Here is a 21545-nt window from a genome sequence, read left to right as displayed (position 1 = left end):
CCATTCTTGCCTTTTGCTCAAGCTGTAACTCAGCTGTGCATTAGTTCTTCCATCCACCTCGTATTCCCACTCCTGCCTGTTCAGCCCCTGACTCCTGGTTCCTGCTTCTGCCTCTGGCTTAGCCCTGTGATTCCTCTGCCTAACCTTTATCCACCCTTAGAGCTGCTAAATCTCTATAGAAAGTGAGCTTGTCCCAAAGCAGGCACTCATATAAATCAAAAACTGTGCTGAAAAGCTTCACTCTTTGTGTGATCTTTCCAAAATTTTCAGTCATTCAAAATCTATTAACAATTTTTTTTTATTGCAGAATTTTAACTGTACAATTTCTGCAAAATATTTATCACTATTATGAAATTTCCTTTCCTGCTGAATCTGGAAAAGGTCAAAAGTGTTGATCTTCCCATGAATTAAAACATTCTAGAAGAATGTTTCAGAGAAATGTCACATAGTTCTGTAGAAACGATTCATCTCTGTAATGCTTTTCATTTCATTATTGTTTTGATCTTACTTTTAATTGATTACATTCTATTACACAAACTAAAAATGAAACGGCTTACATTGTTTTGTTTTTAAAGCTAGATTTTGCTATTACCATTAAAAATATTGATAAAGCAAATAGATTACTCTGGAATGCTCTGGTAAACTCAAATCTGCATTTTCCAGTGGGAAACTGCTCCAGCAATTTTTGTTTTTTTACCAGTTTTCATTTTGATCAGGCATAGTACTGTGCTCGAATTCAGAGATACCTGATGGATGTTCTCAATTATACCCAACACCTGTGGCTACAACAGGCCATGCTGAGAGTCAGGAATAATCAGCATTTAAAGATGCCTGGATGTAGGAGAGAAATGCATTACACCTTCTCAAGCAGTCACACGATGGATGATTCTTCTTATACTCCCTTATTGCAGAGATCTTCAAGCATCTGCTTAAACACGAGTCATGCAAAGCCACCTTTATATTGGATATTGCAGATATACGCTCTCTATATGGACATGAATAGACTAAATATTGCAGTACCTTAGATTTTATGACTGGGTAAGAAGCTAAGTAGAGTGGAAAGCTGTAAAACTAAAACCTTTCAGCTCCACTAAGCTGAAAACTGATATCTAAGATATCAGAAATATAGCTGCTTGTTCACATAACTAAAACCCTCCCCCTCCCAAGGGGCTCTTCCCCCTCTCCCCACACCAACTTGACTGAAGCTGATATGAAGTCAAGGGAGACGACTGTAAAGCGTGAGTGTTACCGGTTCGCTGAAGTGACTCAGCTCTACATCTTTTAATCAAACCTAGATTTTTCAGTCTCTAATTTCTTCCAGAAAATATTCCGGACAGAAGGTCACAGCCTCAGGCCCACTCAAGGTAGGACAGAAATAATGATTTTAAGGAAAGCACTTCTAAAGAGATTTATCAAGGGTAGCAATTATTCTCATCATGTGAGGCATGCCTGTCCTCAGCCGTTTGCAATGGTGGAGGGGTTTCTGAATATTCAGTCACTGTTGCAGCTGAAAGTTAAACCTGGTCAAGGATATTTGTTAGCTTCTGTTTTCACTAGAATGATTTCTGAAGATGGGTATGGAATGTGTATCGCGGAAAAAATATCCGGAAAGACCCAGATAGTAAATACCTGAGTGGCTGAGACACTCACATGAGACCCAGACTATGCCTCTGCTTTGGATTATGTAGAACAGGGATAATATTCCAGGTAAGTGCCCTAATCAGCCGCATGGGACAACCGCCAATCTTTTACTTTATAAATATTTATTATTTCAGAGAAAGAAGGATGGACACAATAGCTTGGTGGCTAGAGCAGAAGTGTGTCTGGGGATCAAATCAAACTTCAGTCAAACCCTGGCCTCAGACATAATTTTTTTCTCCAATCAGAACTAAATGCAAACTGTGATGTTGAAATGGAGCTGCCTCAGCCTAAGATTAACCAGAACTGGAGCAAAACTAAAGCATATATACGTTTGACTGTGCCAGGAATCATATTCAATGGACATAACACTCGGCCTTGGTTGAGTCTCCTACGCATTGCAACACAGAGACAGACAGAAGATCAGCTAGGGACAAAGCTGGGATAGTTGAATTCACCATCTGCAAATGGACATACACTGGCAATGACAGAAGCCAGCAGATGTCGGGCCCGACAGGCCTCCGTACAGGCTAGAACTCTATTGCTGTTACTTTAATTTAAGTCTGAGTGATTTGTCCTACTTTGGGCTGCAGACAGCTCAGGGTGTGAGGAGTCATAACACCGATTTACACTCTCCTTTGCTATTCTGTCTGCTATGCCAAATAGCAATTTAATTGATATAAAAAACTAGCCTCACTAGTTTGGAAATCATCCCATGTGAAAACTTGCTTTAAAAAAGAAGAAAGAAAAAGGATTAGCGCTTTAATTATGGAGGTAATGCAAGTTCCATATAATCTATAAAGTTTTAAATGAAGGAGGAAAATAATATTTTCAAGGCCATTCTTTGATACTGGAAAATGAAAAAATGTGATGCCCCCTCCAGAAAACTTGTAATAGCAATTATCAGAACAGTTTATTGTGCACAACAGTTTTAAATGAGACTATAACATTACTTAAGCCATATTGGGAAGAGAGCACCTAACATCAGGCAGTTGACAGCAGCCGAAGTAAAAAAAACAGAGTTAGAAGAGCATTAATGATACAATAAACATTACTTTTCAAGAGGAATTCTACAGGTTTTAGATTCTGTTTTCTTATGTACATTTAAGAAGGATAATTCCAGTTGGATAATGAATATGTCCTTCCAATTGAAAAGTCAATATTTAACATCCATTGTGTTCTGGTTTGTAGGACATGCTCCATTCAGATAATAGTGATTTCAATCAATTAGCTCCAGAAATATACGGAAAAACATTGAATATGTGCCATGAATCAAAAGCACGTATTTTATAACACTAGACCTAGAACAACACTCCTATCTGCAGACTTAAGATCAGTATATTGTCTCCCTGTGCTCATTGTGTATATCTTAAAAAGGATGGCATAAGATTCTGATGCATTAACCCACAGAAGGTTTATTTTTTGTCTACCTATCAAACATTTTGAAAACTGTAATTAGTAGTTCCAGGCTACTCTAATGCTTTGTCAACATGATGGGATTTGCTAAATTGATAATAATTTAGCTTGTGTTTAATCTCACATTTCTCCCATTGCCCCTTCTCAGATTGTGGACAATAGTGGCTTCATATTTTAATTTTGTAAATTTAAATCCCTAAGTGAAATTAACTATGATTGGAGTTATGAATATTAGGACTCTAATAATACCATAGAGTCCAATTCTGCTGTTGCCCATGTGTAGGTTTTACATTGAATTTAGACCAACAGAACAAAACATTTTATTGCTGAGACAATGAAAACATGTTAATTGAGATTTGTAACACCATATTGAGGGGGAAATACTATTTCTGCTTTACACATGAGGAAGCAGACATGAACAGACAAGGACATTCATTGAGTTGGTCTCAGTTCCATCCCAGCTATTTTAAAATCAGGAAAATTAGCCTGAAGTTCTTTCAGGCAACATATTCTGTTTGGACATCTATTACTGATTTTATGCAACTATCCTGCACCTCCCTTTTTGTTGTTGGGTATATTATATTAAAGCACAGATATAATTGATCAGCACATACCCATGCCAAATGCTGCAAATTTTTTATAAATAAAATTGTATATTTAAAATAAATAGGAGATCCTCTTTCCTTCCCGTTTAAATGTTCTTTTTAATAAAAACATGAAGGGGTTTGACCTCACAGACAGAAGAGGAAAGAGAGAAGACAATGGTAAGGTACACAACAAGTTTTATCTAATGCTTTTGAGGATAACAGCACAATATTAAGTGTCTAAAATAAGAGTTAGAAATATATCCTTGTGTGGTGGGTTGATCTTGGCTGGACACCAGGTGCGCACCAAGCTGCTCTATTGCTCCCCTCCTCAGGAGGCCAAGGAAGGCAAGAAAATAAGATGGAAAAATCCCCTCCTGGGGCAGGATAAAGTCAGTTTAATAAAGTAAACGCGAAGGCTGCACATGGAAGCAAAGGAAGACAAAAGATGTTATTCCCTACTTCCCATCAGCAGGTGACATTTGACCAGTTCCTAGGAAGCAGGGCTTCAGCAGGTGTAGTGGTTGCTCTGGAAGACAAATGTTGTAATAACGAATACTCCCCCTCCTCTTCTCTTCTCTTAGCTTTTATGTCTGAGCAGACATCGTATGGAATACCCCTTTGGTCAGCGTGGGTCAGCTGTCCCGGCTGTGTCCCCTCCCAAGATCCTGCCCACCCGCAGCGTACCGGTGGTGGTGGGAATGCTGGAGAGGCAGCCTTGGTGCTGGGCCGGCGCTGCTCAGCAGCAGCAACACACTGGTGTGTTCCCACCACCTTTCTGGCTACCAACACAAAGCTTGGGGCTACAGGGGCTGCTGTGGGGAAAATTAGCTCCACCTCAGCCAGACCCAATACACCTTGAATGGATGGAAGCAGATTACAGACACAACAAAGGAAAGTTTGTAAAACAGCTGTATTAGATGCTTGTTTGCTTTTTTTTTTTTTTTTTTCCCTTAATAAGAGAGTTAAAATAAGTGACGTATGGCATCATGCATTATCCTTGCTAATATTTCAGTGCTATTACTCCAGCTGGTATAAATCACTCATTGTCCTTACACACACTTCAACCATGAATGCAATAACCTGGCAGATCACTAGAAATAATTAAAGTGTAAGGGGCTGGCTAATTTGAAATATTCCTATATGCTGTCCCATGTTGCTTGAAATAGCTTTCACTGTGCTCAGACAGAAGTGGGATGTAAGATTTTATAAGCTATGTAGCAAAAGAATCATTAAGTTTTGGATGAAGAAGTGCTCCCCAAACCTAAAACTACAGTATCACTAACTGATAAGAAAGGTAATGTCAATCCTTACTGATCCTGAAAGTCAGGATTTCCATGGTTGCATTTAATGAATGCAACCATGGAAATACATAAAATAGTGCTAGAAATGACCTTCTGAGGTCAACTAATCCAACCGCTTATGGAAGGCAAGATGAATTAAACCTAAAGTACTGCTGCAAAATTCTTGTCTAGCCTGTTCTTGGAAGCTCCAGTGCTGAAGTTGTTACTCCTAGGACCACCTACTCCAGTGCTGAATGCATTTCGTACATGGATCACTAGCAATTATGCCAGGTATTGGCACGGAGATTTTGAATTCCTGGCAAAGTCATTATCCCCTTTCTTCTCCACAAAAAAAAAAATAAAGGGGCTGTCTGGTACACCACTAGGTCCCATCTATTTGACTATCAATTATTACCTAAATACTCCAGCCTTTCTCTACCAGCTACCAGTAGCAGGCCTGATCCCATATGGCTCAGCTGCTTCCTCCCCATCTTGTGATACACATTCTCAAAACTGGTATCACAGAATACTACTCATGATGTTTCTGAATTTCTACTGTTTTGCAGATGATTTTTCAGAAGTGTGTTGAGGGCACTGGTTCTTTAAGAGATGCACGGGAAGTCTCTGTACATTACTGCTTCTTACTCTCTGCCTCTGCATGCTAAACTGAACTGCTGAGAACAGGTCTGTGCTTGAAAAACTTCATGGGTAAAAAGAGTTTTTAATTTCTCCTATTCTTCGTGATCTCCATTCCTCTGAGAAGTGGAAGCAAAGAGGAAAAACCTGGAAACAGTATAGCACTAAACCTCGGTAATCGTGAGCAGACTACGTGAATTGTACAAGAACTCAGGCATTTCCTTGAGAAATCATATATAGAGAGAAAAGTGGGAGGATTTTCTTCTACAAAAGATGACATAAGAACTATAAATAAGGTACCTGCACACTGAAATGTAAGACCAAACTAAAACGCCCATATCACTTGCAAATAGCTTTAGTATAAGCATAGTATATATTTAATATACTATAAAGTATATAAAAAGTTATTATATATTATATAAAGTTTTCACTCAGAATGCTCTTTTGGAAACCAGAATTCAATAGCAGGTTGCCTGTACTTTACCCACTATATTTAAAGGAATATGAAGCCATCTATCTATAAGTGTCCCTCAGATAATTATGCAAAGCATTGACTACTTTTCAAGAACTGTGAAGACTGGAAAGTATGTCTGGTTATTTTTTGCATGCCAGTGACACCACAAACAACATACAGGAATAATGTTATCCCTGTGCTTTGATGACAAAAGGCATTTGGTAGTTGCAATAATAATTCCTCAGGCAAATGGCATTAATTAAATAATAACTGAAGATAGAACACCAAAATTTGATAAACCAATCCAAATCCCAAGTGAAGAGGAAAAGATCACAGATACCTGGATGATGAAAAAAGAAGTTTGGTAAGTGGGAAAACAGAGATATCCAATAGAGCGATTGTTTGGCTGCACACTACCAGTTGAGAAGTTTGAACTCTGACTTGGTGGAAAACGGGACAATCCATATAATCTTACCCAGACTGCACCAGATTTACATCACTGAACTCATGAATTCCAACCAATGATCCTCAAATGAAGTAACATGGTACATGAAGCCCTCCCATGTGTATTAGTTTTGCCCAAATAATTTCTGCTTTGCAGTATATTTGTATTACAAGACAGAGCTTATTTCATCAGCCAAGGAGACAGTCCCTAGCTGTCATTGGCTGAAGTATATGGTACATTCATATTGCAGGAGTGAGAAGTGATTCCATCAGCCTGGGAGACAACCCTTACCTGTCACCAGCTGATGTATATGGCTAACTCTGCCCATGACATTGCCAGACAGTGGCTGCAATCTGGTTACTCTTCACTGCAGCTATACTTCCTAAGCCCTGGAGGAAGCCAGATAACCTTTAAAGTAGTACTTATCTGCATCAGACCCCCAGTCCTAAGCTGATCTCACTTATGACAGAGGGATAAATTAAACTCACTGGTTTCAGAGAATTACTTCTGAGTTTTTCCAATGAGCAATCAGATCTGGGAACTAAGACTTACTGATAAAATCAAATATATGAAGCTGCTGCAAAAGCTATTTCACCACCACCTTCTCAACTGCCAGTGAAATAAAAGGAATGGTATAGATTGGATTAAAACTCACTACGTTTAGTCAGACTAGCCAAACTTTCTTAATTCTAAAAGTAATTGCAGGTATATTCTAGTGAGCTAGGAGCTGACCTTGAGTGGAAAGAAATATTCAGCAGAAGGTTGATTAGCCTTAGGAACGGATACAGTGTACTTAAAATAAGGCAACCCACCAAAAGAGAGCAAAGTAGTCAATTTTTTTTGTTTTCAGAAATACAGAGAAGTGAATCTTAATTTCACGAACAAAAAATGCAATAAATATCAATATGGCCGCTCTGTGCTAGATAGTACATTGAATCAAATGAAAGAAGAGAAAGGAACGGCAAGCAAGAATCTCATTCTGCTGAGGGAAGGAGGAGACATAGAGGAGACAACCAGAAAGGAGAGAAAAGGACCTGGAAGGGGGCTTTGGCTGTCTTCATGCAGGGTGATTGATTTAAAAGCACTGCTGAACCTCAGGCAGCTGGGGTAAATGCCACAGGAAAAGCAAGGGAAGTGAGAGAAATCTTCATGTAGTCCACAATGAGGAAAGAAATGTGAAGAGAGAAAAAGTAGTATATTACTGTGATGAAGATTAAGTAACATACCTAGTTCTAATGTATGGCCCATTTTGCAAGAAGGAAAATTAACATAATGTGATAAACTGAGGAGATTCAACAAATCATTAAACTTTTGTAAGAGTGGATGTTCCAAAGCATCAGCATAAATTTCAAAATCACCCGTAATGAAAAGTCTTAATGAGCGAAGAATCAAATCAGGAGTCAGCTTAGGCCATTAGGTAACAAATCAGAATGAATAGTTGGTTGGTGATAGAAAACTCAAATGGCATGAGCTGAGAAGCATGCTGAAGGAGTAACAGTTTAAAATCAAAAGCGTGGAAAAAGCAGCAGCCCAAAGCAGTTCAAACAGAGGAGAACCATTAAATTTGGCTAGACCTCAACAGAGAGCATATATCACTAGGAGCGTCTTTTTTTTTTTTTTTTAGCTAGAACATACAGTGCTAATTTCTTTGGATTTGGAACGAGGATAGAAAATTCAATTAAACTGGCTGAAAATCGAATGTGTCTTTAGTAGTGCTTCCAGGACGTTACTGTTATTTCATGTACCTCAGCTGACAACATTGCAGGTGTCAGGTGTTATGGGAGTTATCAGAAGAAATCACTTTTTGGTTTGAATAATGGTAAAATACAACCCTGAAGATTAATTTACCCTCTTTATCATTGGGATTTAAAAAAAAAAATAAAAAAAATATCACTTTGTTCTGGACTTGTGGCCACTTCCAACAGCAGAGGGCTTTCTGTGGCAGGCAGCCTGGCTAGGACTGGTGCTCTGGAGCACCAACAACCTTCGCCACTGGTGGCTGTAGACCCCAAAGTAAGTTGGGTAATCACAAACATTTCTGAGACAGATGAAACATTGTGCTGATCTGACATTCTTCAAAGACACTCCACTGAAAGACCCCTCCAAAGTGACAAAGGATCAAATCTGCCATCCTGTTCCAAGAAGCAATATCAATCTACTGCGCTTTGTCCAGGCCACGGGATGCATTCCTCCAACAGAAACAATATGTATTTCCACATCAAAGGAACTACATTTGGCTCAGGTGCTGCATTAGATAATGCAGATCCATAAAACTGTTTCAAAAGCGCACACATTTTGAAAAAGAAACAGTAAATATTTTGGTTTAGGAATTTTCCAAAAGTTTACATTTCTTTCATTTTGACACATTTAGAGCTGAAGAAGAAGTCCTTACAAAGCTAAAGTGAGAGTTTGTTGTTGAATGGCACCACAATTAAAGCCAGAAGCAACAACTCCAGCTGCACAATTTTACTGGATAATTTTACTCATTTAAGTAGTTACAGTTGGTTGATTCAGGTTCATACTATGGAGAAATATGTTCATAGCTAACTGTAGTGAGTCTGCAGTGGTGTCTTAATCGGGGCTTTCAGCGACTACAGAGTTTTTGTTAATAATACTCCCAGATTGGGGACAGTAAACGGATAGTTTTGTCTGTGTTTAGGTAGGTATATTTGAACTCCTGATAAAAGTAGTAAAAATAAATCTGTAATACCATCTGACAGATTATCGGCAATTATGTTTTGGTTTACATTCCTTTAAGTATATTTTTAAGTAGTACTTCTGTACCGTAAATATTGCTGTGGTAACTGCATTTCTTGGAATTGAAGTAGATATATAAATATTTTTTACACAGACATTCATATGTTGTAATTGGTACTTTATATAGCAATAGTTTGTAGGTTGGCTGCTAAATATTTTTATCTGTTTATAGAACAGCATAAAGAATAGTATCATCTAAATTAGTACTAAAAAAGTCTACTTCCTTTTCTACATATTGCTTCCATATTTTAGTTTGATTTACTACGAAAAAACAGCTTATTATAAATCAATCTAACCTTATACAAGTGAGTCTACAAAAAGTACTATATGGGATAAGAGAAAGACTATAGATTCTTTCAGAAGTAGCATTTCAAAAGCCATTTTGAAATGACATTTTTTGTAGTAAGTGTTGGTCTGTAGGTAACAAAGCTTTGCTCCAGTGATAAAAGGCTCCCTAAGAGTACTTTAATTGAAACTTTTTATCTGAATGTTGCCTGAACCTCTGCTAAATGCTACTTTCTTGCTTCAATTCAAATTTTCTTAATCTTCATTTTCATGTTGAATATTGGTACACTGTCTGCCTCATTATGCTAAAGAAAGATGAAGTGAGCTATTAACATGCTGAACAGCCTACGAGATGTTATGATATAGAATGTCATTCATTTTTATGAGTTGGCTGTCAGTGTGTGCTGCAATAAAGTTATAATTTCTCACTGACAATATGTGATGTCTGGAGTCGCTGCACAATCCTTATTAAAATTTCAATAATTGTAAATCAAAGGAAAGCAAATACGAATTTTATGAAATGGTCGCTTATGAAAGTCAAGGAGTACAAAGTGGTAGAATGCAAAATCAGAACACTATTCTTGTGCTGTTCCAAGTCATCCTCCTCCTCCTATGTTTTTTTTCTTTTGCACAGGGCAGGGTGTGCCTGTAACATGTCCTGTAAAGTTCTCGGCAGCAGTGTGCTTATCTTGCTGGCATTACAGCGACAGTGAAGTACTGCTTGTTTGTTGCTCTTTACTGACTCTACCTTTATATGACTCTAAGTGTCAACAGAACATTTCTGGGAATGTTTACTGGAGCAATTTATTATAGTTCTTTCATCGGTAAAGTCAGTTGTCTTTGGAATCAGTTATATGGCTTGACAGTGAGAAAAGTTAGAAAAGATTTCAGGCAGCTTACATGCATACACTGGTGAGCAAGGGTTTCAAAGCTTGTCTTCTCATGACTTCCCACAGTTGTGGAAAATAGCAGGGATGGATTTGCAGCAGGGTCTTTAAAATGTTTAAAGTGTCTCAGACAGTATGCAGGGAAATGAATCCCAAATTCAAAGTAATTACCTTCTACATACATATAGCCGTGTAATGGTTACATCTCTATTTCTACTGCTATTATTATTGTTTCAAACCAGAAATGTAAGAAGCCTCTATCACTTTCCAAAACATGGTGATCCTTTATTTTGAGCTTGACATAACCCAGATGATCAGGAGTTATAGTTGTTGCAAACATGCTCTCAAAATGACAGCTGTTTGGAGTTATTAGACACAGACTGAAGTGTCTCAGTCACTGAAATGACTCCACAAGGTCTCAATGTTTTTGGGGCATTTGGAACTACTCTTGCACTTCTTCTCCCTGTTATTTATACTTCCAATCAAAATCATTATTACTTGGAAACCACTACATGGCAAGCTGAATAAATGCACTCATTGAATGTTTATAAACACTGTATGTGAGATCAATAATTACACAGACAAGTATTTGAATTTTCTTCAGCATAGTTTAAGTATCAAGAACCATTTTGGGGCTCCCTATAGTTATGATGCAAAGGCTGTGTACCCTCTACTCTGTCACAGCATCGGGAATATTGGCTCTATGCAGAGGTATGCCAATAGGGAAAAATGTATTAAGATACTCCAATGTGCAACATCACTCCATTTCTATTACTTAGCCTATTCTTCATTATTCAAAAGTGAAGTCAAAACATATTTCTTTCATGACTGAATCTGGCATGTTTTCTAAATGTTAACCGATAATTTTATTTCTAACTATACTCCTAAATTGACTAACTCTACTAAAATTTACAGCACCACAGCAACACTCACATGCCAGATATGATATATAACCTTCAGTGTCAAATTTCCAGTGTATCACCATCTCAGGTGTACTTCCTCGAGACAGAACAGTCAGCATGCATTCATCCACAAACAGTTGCAAAGCTCTGGTCAAATGCAAAACGCAATCTCTGTTCTTGCAGAGAAATACCTGTGCGCAATGCAAGCAATTGTATTTGAAAAGGTGTCCTTTCATGTCAGTAGCATATAAACACAACAAATAATGCACGCCAGTTCTTCCAATTTATTACTAGAAGTGTCTTACCATCGCTGGAAAAGTTTTATAGCTAGTAGTATAAGCCAAAGAGAGCTGTCTACGTGTATCAGAAAGCTCCCTGATGGAAAAACGTAATGATTAACCAGCCTAGCCATGGGAAATAATCTCTACAATTGTTTCCTTAACATCACGTGTCCCTCATACACCCAGACTACCATATAGTGAGATTCTGGCCTACATACCAAGACAAAGTGAGAGAGTGATACAGAACGTTATAGTGAGACAAGACTTTCACAGACCTAAGTGAATGAGGTACACAAATCATCATGACTCAGTACCAGTGAAAAATACTGTATTGTAAAGAATTCAGCTGAAGACAACTGGTCTAATGAAGGATAAAACAACTCCAGCAAGCAAGAATACTTCAGCTGATTTAGTAATGTTTGGAGCTTTCTTTGGAAGATCAGGTTTCAGTAGCAGTCAAAAGATCAAACGTTTCATCACCTAAAACAGCTGGGAAGCTAAACATGTGGTCTGATTTTCTTTGTCTGATGTATTTGATAGCTTATAATTTGAAGTAAAATACCTGAAAGCCCACTCTAATTACCAGCAAACCAGTAGGTGAACAGGCAATCTCTAAGGCAGAACGATGTACTGGTGATTGTACTGACGGACATTTTAATAACTAGCTATACAGAGGTTGCATAAGTCACACAAAAGATCTGATATAGACTAGCAAATACTCTTATGATTTTTGTTTATGCTACTTCTTGGAAAAGGGCTTTGGACAAAATTGTAGGGACCTCATCGTTTTTATAGTACTGTTTCTCAAAGCATTTTTCAAATAGATTTACTTGTTTACTGTGAAAAGACTTGGAATGACAGAAATATCAGTAATAAAAAAATATTTAAACCATTAAAAAGATCTATAATCTTTTTCCCATATTTTATGGTCTGATATTTTGTGCATGGCCAAGGTTAGAAACACGTTTTCAGTGTGTAACACATTTCAAAACATATAACTGGAAGTCCTGTAATCCCAGCTGTGTTAATGGAATATAGTAAGTGTGTCAAACCCAGAGGTTAGTAGGATATTCAGTTGAGGATCCATCACAGTTCTGGGAAGAGGAAAGATGTGTCTGTCTTAGGTGTCTCGCATGCATAATTTGGTGAGGAAAATTATATATTTTCATATTGTGGTAGGTACTGTTCCATGGTTATATCATCTGTATGGAAGTCTGAAATATTTGCTATAGAGGCAGCTAAGTCAGAGGGCAAAGCAAAGGGGAAAGATTTTGTTTCAGCTCTCTGTAGTCACAGCATATTTCAGCTACCATAGGATGACTTATTTAACAGCAAAGTTACTTGGGTACAATGCAGACATTTTACGTTCACTTTAGTAAAAGCTATCAATTAGTACAAGTGCACTGAGAGAAAGTTTTGGCTTTGTAATTCTACCATTTTCTTATTCCTTCCCCTGTGACTCTCTGCCTTCTACTTGTACAAGCCATCTGCCAGCCAAAGGTTAGATCTGCAGCAAACACCTTCACAAACAATACAGTGCTAAAAAGTGATGTCCACGAACAAGGCACCGCATAATTTTTCTTTGTTTCTTAACCTATTTCCTGACAATATATTTGATCATCAGGGGTTAAATTTTAAAGAAATCATGTGATGACCAGAATAAACCCAGATCTAGTATATTTGATTTACAGGAATATGTACCTTTTGTGACTCCTCAGTTCAGTAACAAATGAGTATTTTACAAGATATATCAGCATTGTTGGTTTTGTCTCCTAACAGGGAACACCAAGTCCTTGTGTGGTCCTTAGCATTTAAGCTATCAAGAAGAAACTGCATAAACAACAGCCAAATCTTTTAAGACTCAAGTACTTACTATTCTTCTTCCATTTAGCAGCAAGTTATCAAGTTTCATTTAAAAAGGGTAATTCTACCAATTAGCTCATCCTACTTGAACACACACATACTGTGGAGAAATATAAAATGGTTTATTAAATCAAAAGATATGACTGCACTTCAACTAGCACATGTGCATTAGAGATCAAATATTCCCTATAGATTAATCCCCATGGCATCACAGGCTGATTTGGCTTGCCGGTATTACATTAGTAAACCATCTAATCCAATTTAGAGCAGGCCAGGAATGTTCCATCCATTATGGTATTTCTAGTGTCATTAGAATCAGACTGATCAAATAAGCATCCTAAATCAGCCTGCAGCATGCAAGTAAATCACTGTGACTTGTCCTGCAAAACCTTTTTTCAAATAAAAATTAAGGAAAAGAAAAAAAAAAAAAGGCTATGTAATAAGATGGAAGCTCTCCGTGTGATTTTGATTTCTGAACTCTTGTGGCCAGCAAAATTTCTTGGTACTTTGGAACATACAATTCTCTCTGTACGGTTGCAGTGCGGAACACAGTGGGTTTGAAGATATGAGAAACTCATCATTTTGCAGCAAGCTTGTTTTCAAGGAAAGCAGTGGAACACCCCCCCACCCCCCCCAATAAACAATAATAAACAAAGTAGGCTGAATGAGGGCAGAGCATGATACTACTCTCACAAATAAAGTCTGCTATATGAAACTGCAGTAACCATAGTAATAAAATCTATCAATCAAATGTATTACAAAGGTTGCAATAGAAAGCACGAAAATAGAGTCCAAACTTTGTATTCACACAAAATGAAAAACACTCAAGTGCGTTACAAAAATAGTATTTTCATTCCAAACAGGTATACCTGAAAGAAAAACAGTTCTTCAATAAAGATGTAAATATATGAATAAAATGTTGGCGACAGTTCTTAGGGACGACACAGCTATCAGAAAACATTCAGTAACAGGCGAGGCTGCAGCTTTGAAAAGCTAGGAATCAAACTAAATAAAATCATCAAAATGGCATGTAACCTTTGCTGCCCTCTGAGACCTATCACGTTGCACCAGCAGGGCCACGCAAGTCTCAGCTGCACTATTTAAGCAATCAGCCATAAAAAAGAAACACCGCACCAATGCGCAGGTTAGTGAATACCTGCTCCTATTCAGTCAGATAAGGGCTCTCATGTCTGTGAATGATTCGCATCTGTTTAATGGCAAAGTTGCTCTGCTGTCAGTCAAACAGCCCTTAATCTTGTCTGGGCCCTTTGCATGATAACTGAGTTAGAAAGGCAACTGTATTGATTCTTTGCATCCTAACTGCAGAAAAAGTTAACAGCTACCCAAAAGTGCAGAAATGGACCTGGCGGGAATAATTTTCACTGCAAATAGTTATATATCTGGACCAAAGACCATTTTGCAATAGAGGAAAACATGCACAGAACCAAGACAGGGTGACTTTCTTGAAACATGCACAGATACCAGATGTTTCTGGAAATTTCTTTCTTGGATCTTCCTTCCTACCTCCCTGAAAATACTGGGAGTTTGAACAACTAAACTTTGATTATTAGGGGAGGGAATAGGATTTTACAACCAAAACAAATGTGTTACATTTGCAGGTTTTCATTCTTTTAATGAAAACAGATCTCTTTTACTTTTGAAGGAAAACACACACCTTTATGAAAGGAAAAAAACCCAACCAAACAAAAAACAACCATCATCTCAGCAAATGCTCAATTTTCTGCAAAAAAAGTTGAAGACAAAGTTTTCAACGGAGTTCATTCAGAACCCTACTCAAATTTCTCTTCAAAAATTAAATCCTTTCACAGCACTACATTGAAAAAACCAGTCTTACATTAAATCTGAGAGAAATAAAATGGGAGAAATCCTATCAAACTCAGTAATTCATCCTTAAACACAATGAAAAACTTGCACCAAGCCTCTGCTCTTGTTTTTCCATTTTCTTTTGATCCCAACATCCTGTCCCTGGCAAACCCTTCTCAGCAGGACATGGAAAACCACATCCAGCAAGCTAGAGCTTGGGAAATCTGTTCTGTCCTTTGCTTACACTGGCTATACTGGTGCCAAACATTATTATTGTTATTAATAGCACAAACCCAGATTGCAGCAGTAAACCGTATTCCTCCCAGAGCTGATTACTTGTCAAATGTTTATCATCACTGTAAATGACAAATGTACCTGATTAATAAAATCCAAAGCCTTGTTCAGAGGTAAAAAAGCCTTAGCCTTGCAATTTCTCTAATGAACTTCCCTTATGGTCCACAGTAGAACACATCAGATTTACTAAATCCAATTTCTGAATAAAAGTGCAAATACTTTGTATAACCAATGAGTGAGCACTAGATTGAATTATGGCCACATGTTGCTTCTTTATGAAACAGCGGGTTGGAGAATCACACTTCATTCTCCCCTTCCCTTTTGCAAGCACAGAAATAGTTTGCTTCCTTATTTTTCCCTCTGGATTGGCTTAGCTGGGTTGGAAGAACATTAGGTGAGGACACTGAGGAGAAGGATCCAATCCTCCTTTGCTCTTTTTTGCCTCTCAAGAGGCAAGTACAGACTCACTGTTCCCCTGTCCACAAGTAGTGGTCTAACTGGCGTACCTCCTTGTGTTTCCTTGACACAAATCTGTTTTCCCTGAGACACTATGAAAGTAGAGTCTTCTCACTGATGTTAGGCCCTAGTCTGAGATGCCAACGCAGAGGAGGGTAGGGAATGGGGGAGAGAGGTACTTCTGATAGACAACGCTGCCTGCCACTAACTAACCTTCCCTGTAGCAGTGATTTTCTGGGCATTGAACAACCAACCTGATGTCTTAGGTAAATGCCCAGATAGCTAAGTGGGTGAAACCAGATCCAATATTTAACCCTTAATTATTAGACTGATGGGGGAGGCAGACTGTGGTTTGAAGTCTTACCACTATCTAGGCATAATGGAAACTCCATTTCTGAGTGCTCACCCATAAGATGGCTTCTCACTGTTTAGTCCTTCCAGCTGTCACAGGAGTTCACAGGAGCAGCTGGTCCTCAGTATCTTCAAAACTCAGATGCCAAACAGCACAAGATGGGCATCTGATGAAGAAAAGGCACAAATTCACCAATCACCTTGGTGAAGAAGGAAAGATATTTCCTAGCACGGAAACAACCAGCCAACTTTATGTAGTGGCCATAGTTCTAGCAAAAAAGACAATACAGAGATAAAATTTTTCTTCTGACATGACTTCAACTAAGTGAGAGAGATAATACCAGGAAAAGGTTTGGCCTCATGTCTGTAGTACCAAGAAAATTCTCATTCATTAGCAGATTTTATATATAGCAGGTTGAAAGGAAAACTAAATGTTACCATGACTGAGCTTGCATTTCCTGATATCTCAAAAGGCATTTGTTTCCCTAAGGAGAGCATTAAACAAAGAGGCAAAGGTTATGTTCCTACACACATCATAACTGCTGAATGTTACTTGTGATGGAGAATATCTTTGCTTACTATGGATGCAGCATTTCTAATGAGTCAAGGTGCACCAGTGGAATGTTTCAACTGCTCATCCACAATTTTGCTAGCTCCTATATATTCAGACTCATAGTTGTCCTGAAAAGACTATGCTGGATATGTGCAAGGGGAGCACACACAGACACTTTTTGATCAGCAAGGCAATTTCCTGGGGCAATGTGCTGATCAACACACTGAGCTTAAACATCTGCAGGATAAAGGATTGTGTCTGAAAACCCTGTGTTTGATGCCCATAATTGTGACAAAGTCATTGCATATTCTGCTCAATGCTTTTTCTGTTTCAGCACTTTCTCACTGTACAAAGAAGCTCCAGCAGCCTCTTAAATGTGGTTGGTAACTCAAAGTGCATTTGGGAAATCAGCCAGAGAGAAAGGCTTTTCTTCTGTATGTTTTGCTGCTTTTCTATGAAGTGACAGAAAAGATACACATTTGCCATCTTTGCAGGGTTTCCCCTTACAAAAAAAAAAAAAAAAAAAAAAAAAAAAAAAAAGGGCTTGAAATAACAATTTTTCAGTATTAGTACTGTTTACTTTAGAGAGGCTTAAAGTCTCTTAAAGCCTGTCATGCTACTATCTATATAGGCAGTTTTAAACTGTATACTATTAACTTTTTAAACTACAGTAATGTAAAAGTCTATTGTATCTCAAGATTGAGTTTGCAGAGCTGTCAAAGATGCTTTTCCTCTGCGCTAAACATGATTTAAAAAGCATTGCAAGCCAAAGCATTTGTGATTATTTACAAAGTACTGTGTGCTAGAGACCACACAGACAAGCAGAAGAGGAAGGCCCAGATGCACTCAACCTTGGCAGCAGAATTCACTAATCATGGTTACGAAGGGAATTCACTGGAGGCAGAAGACTAAGTAAGGTGTAAGACACCTAAGTGAAGGAATAGGGAATGCTAAATAGAGAATTGTTTTCTTAAGTCTTTCTTTTATGAGTAGATACTCACATTCCACACTGCACGGCATCAGAGAGGGTTACCTGAGCTCACTCCCTGTGAGCCTTCAGTGCATTGCTTCACCTGCATCAAACCGCTCTGCTGACAAGCACCGTTGCTATGCTATCTTTGGTACCTGACCTACTCTCGGCATGGTTAGTATTCTGCTCAAATATACCCACTACATTTACCCCTGTTCTTTTTTTTGGGGGTGCTAATCTTATGAAACCTTCTATGCACTAGCCCAGATCCCATCTGAAGGGTGAAGGGCGCCTCAACTTTGGCCAGAGCCCACAGCGTGGATGCACGTTTCCTTTGACAACGTGCCTTTCATCTTCCTCAGCCTGAAGAGAGCACAGGGAGTAACCTCACACTTCCTAGAGCAATGCTTTTAGCTGCTCAAATGTTATATGAAGATTGGGAGCAGCCACACTAATACCAGAGCAACCTTTGCACACTAGTGGCTATCACTAGCTGGACTCAGTATTGTCAGTGTGTGCTCGTGTGTTCTGCGCAGGTCTTCGTTTTGGACAGCCAAGTGCGAGCACACCTTGTCTGTCCAGAATGGCTGCAGGGGGAAGCAAGCGCTCAGCTCAACCACAATGGGCAGGCTGCCTTTCAAAACGTGCCAAGGCTCCCAAGGCATTGAAGAGGCTAAGCAGGGCTTTTGTGCAATTCAGTCACTTGTGTTTTCATGTCCTAGTACAGAATTCTTTTTGATAGACTTAAAACACTTCCAAAATGAACGAGCTAAATTTCTAGGCGCTGTAACCTGCCAGGCATTTTCCCTGGCAGCAAAATCCCGCTCAGCTCTGCAGACAACGTTCAGCATACAGGATGGCTCTCCATTGCATTTACAAACTGGGTCACAATGACATGTACATTTGGAAGGAGTGGTGAGTAAAGGGCCTTGCTTTTCCATCCTGCTCACACCTCCCAGCTGCCGTAGACGAGTCTGCTTCTCCTCTGAATACAAGGGCGGGTGGTTGCCAGTACTCTCAGTAAAGGGAAAGTAAAAGCCATTTGTGCACATAGGTAACAGTACCTGCAAAGGGACCCCAGACTGATTAGTCTTTAGCAGCTTGTAAGGCTTCATTTTAAAAACAGTCATTTAAAGTACTTATGAAAGCCAAGCAATCTCTAAACCCTTAATTACAGTGATCATGTAAGCTTTGGTTTATCTATATTTTTTTTAAGTAGTAAAACATATTTACTGACGGAGCTGGAACCTCAACAGCAAAAAGAAAAGAAGAAAAGAAAAGCAAAGAAAAGAAGAGCAACAGGATAAAACTTTATAACCCAATCCAGAGCCACTGGAACTGATCAGAAAGTGTTCCACTGAATTCAGCACACTTTGCTGACAGAAAACACTGCCCAGAACATGCTTTACAGCTAAATTAGGAAGCTCTGAATCTTGTAATACAGCAAGTTCAACAGATATTTTATTAAAGCCAGGCTAAAAAGATGCTGTTACAAACCTATGGAACTCTTTACCTTTCCAATCAAGAGGTGTCAATGGGAGGAAAAATGGCAAGGGTGCCCTGTCAGTGAAAGGGGGATCCAGAGCTCCCTTATGGGAAGCCACATGTACTAATCCTGTTTGTCTCAGTTGCAAAGAGTTCTTCAAAGTTAAAGCACTCTAAGGATTTATCAAGCACTTTTCAGTCTTCAACTGGATTTAGCAAGTGAAGCAGATTCAAAGCCTGTAGATTAGCACTACACAATCATTCTCATATAAATGGGCACGACAAGGCTCAGCTTGAGGTTTCACACAGTGACAGTTTACATGTTTCTGAAGACAAAGGTGCCATTCCACTTGCAAAACAAAGATGAAAAGATTGTTCTACACTTTTGTGAATTGCTTAGGAAGGCGAGGGTTTGCCCTGTTGCCTGTTGTCAGATGACTCCTACTGCACTTGTGTTCATCACAATGATGCTAACAGGATTGGCAATGCTTAACAGGTTCTTTACAACATGGATAACGTCTTGTTGAATAGTTAGATTTAAAAAAGTTTATAAAGCAATGCTGCACAGATACATTTTTGGGGCATATTTATCATAAAAATAGATGCTAAACTCTGGTACCACTAAGTGCAACTAAGTTTCCTGGAGACTTCAGTGGGGCTAGGATTTCACTATGTGACCTTTGAGTACCAAAGATTTTCTGTTAACAGGAGGAGCTGAAATAAGCTTCTGAAGCCAAGTTAACCAATGTTATCATTTGTGGTCACCATTTAATCTTGTGTTTTCAGGCCTTGGGCAGAGAAACTTAAATCACAGTAGGAAGAAAAAGGTTCATTTCTAGAGCTGTTAAAAAGAAGGATGGAAGAACTATGAAATTGTGGAATAATTCTTTTTTTTTTTTTTTATCTTTCAAATTTGAAAAAGGATAGCTTCATAATTAGCCAAAGAGGGTGGGAGAGAAACATTAACAAAAAAGATGACATTTATCTACAGTTTAATTACTTTCTCCTACATTTTCATATGTAAAGAAGTTCAACCAGCTCTGCTTGTTACCTGGACTCCTAATCAAGCATAAGAATATTAAACTCCAACAGCTAATTGAGCTCTGAGCCCCGGAACACAGCATTCTTTTTTATTAAAACAAAGCCTTGGTTGGGACACCTGGAAAGTCTGAGCCTTAACTATGCTAGTAACATACTGCCTGCAGTGACCGCGCTCTAGAAGCATACTGGGGGACAGGTACTGAGCCCTTCAACTAAACTGTAAGATTAAGGTCCATTTTAGTAAATGTTTCTTTAAGCAAGTAAGGAATCCTCTACTTTCAGTTGGACAGTGAAGCATAATATTGCTGAGTATTACCGATATCAATTATCATATACATGGCACTAGGTCCAAACAGTTCATGAGTCAGTGGCCTGAGTCAGTGGGCCTGTTGTTCAGAACATGTAAGAAGAGTGATAAAGTGGTCCATCTCTCACCGGCTGTAGTGTTTACATCTACATAGTTACCTTGCCATTTACATTTCTAAATATTAACAGAATGTTAACGTGAATGGTACATATTTTGCCTCTGCATTGCTACAGCTCTTGGGGCTCAAAATATGGCTTTCAACTAAAAGAAACATCATTGTGAAAATATTGTCTGTCATTTGAAAGACTGAAATCATCCTACTCCAGTACTATAACACGGTGTAGCTGAACTACAATAGTTCACTGATTAGCAATCAGTTTAGCTTTTATGGTATATTGCTATGAGTCTATAAGCACATGACCTGTGGTTTAAGCCGATAGTTTCAACTAACAATAATGTGGAAGAAGCCAAGTTACTGAAGGTGGAGGTTGCTGGTACAGCTAGGAATCCTCCACCTGTTCCAACAGTAAAGACTTTGGCAAAATTTCCAGTTCTGCAGAAAGAACTGGACCTTTTGGGTTACTTGATTCTGGGGAAGAAAATCAGCTGAAACACATGCTGAAATCTTATTGCCACCTTTGGCTACCTTATAAATAAAATAGTTCGGGGTGGTGAGTCAGACTCACAGATGTATCAGTAGGAATGAAACTTTTCTTTGGTTACACTTCTGCAATCAGCTTGATGATAGCAGGATTGCAGGAGTATAACCAAGGACTGAATTTGCATATTCACATAGATCTTAGTGTCTTTGAACAAAAGCAGCTATTTGATAA

This window comes from Falco peregrinus, chromosome 1 (genome assembly GCF_023634155.1).
Source record: "Falco peregrinus isolate bFalPer1 chromosome 1, bFalPer1.pri, whole genome shotgun sequence".
Taxonomy (NCBI): Eukaryota; Metazoa; Chordata; class Aves; order Falconiformes; family Falconidae; genus Falco; species Falco peregrinus.
This window is presented reverse-complemented; position numbering follows the sequence as displayed.